Source organism: Penaeus monodon, chromosome 27 (genome assembly GCF_015228065.2).
Source record: "Penaeus monodon isolate SGIC_2016 chromosome 27, NSTDA_Pmon_1, whole genome shotgun sequence".
Taxonomy (NCBI): domain Eukaryota; kingdom Metazoa; phylum Arthropoda; class Malacostraca; order Decapoda; family Penaeidae; genus Penaeus; species Penaeus monodon.
The window spans coordinates 14,304,761-14,305,616 of NC_051412.1; the positions used below are offsets into that span (position 1 = coordinate 14,304,761).

General features: G+C 40.3%; 1 protein-coding gene across 1 annotated transcript in view; it reads right to left on the minus strand.

The window, feature by feature from the left end:
* Positions 1 to 856, minus strand: part of LOC119590596 (uricase-like) — a 12,704-nt gene that overhangs the window by 2,055 nt on the left and 9,793 nt on the right. The gene's annotated exons all lie outside the window — the stretch shown is intronic.

Consider the following 856-nt stretch of genomic DNA (forward strand, 5'->3'; position numbering starts at 1 on the left):
CCATTCACTGCTGGATTTTTCCTTTTTCTTACCAGCCTCAAAAACAACGATCAGGTCAGTACTAATCTGGATATAAAGACATAGAAAAAAACGCATACGTTACGCTAGATCTGGGTCTAGGTGGACCAAGGACCTCGACATTTACTTAAATGTCCGCGTATTGACTGTCGACTTGTGAGATCTTGCGAGTGAGAAAAACGAGTAGCAAGCCATACCGTCTCCTTTCAACGAACTTAAACACTGCCTTAAGTAAAATAAACAGTTCTTGTTATTCTTATGCGGAAGTAGATGCAATAGACGTGTAAAACTGCTTATTGTACAGTATCTGTCTAAGCTTTTTCCCATCTACCTCTGAATGGGATCTAATGTTATTTGCTGTAGAATCAGAACCCTTAACTACACGATTCAACACCCCAAGAGTCAGTCGTTGATCACACCCTGGTCATTGTGCAGCCATATTGAAATTTGAATTTTGTTTCATCCAAAAATAAATTATATCATGCACCAACTTGTCTATCGTAACTTCACTAATTGGGCTGAAAGAGGCTCATCTTAGCCATATAACCTAGTCTCCAAATACTTTTAACTGAGCAGAATTCCATCTTTGCCACAGACGTCGCTAATGACATAACTAGTCTCACGCGTATCTTTCCTATGATCCACTAAAGATCCGGTTTTCCCACTCATATATAACCCCGAATTCTTAGAAGAACGTTGTAGTAGTCACTGTTAAACCTCAGTCGATATTCTTCAAGTCACTGTCATGGGCTTGGTTGACGTGGTTGTCCTCAGGGAATCGATAGAACATGACTCAGTGAAGTGGGTGGAGCCTTAGTTGCGATTTATTGGAATACGA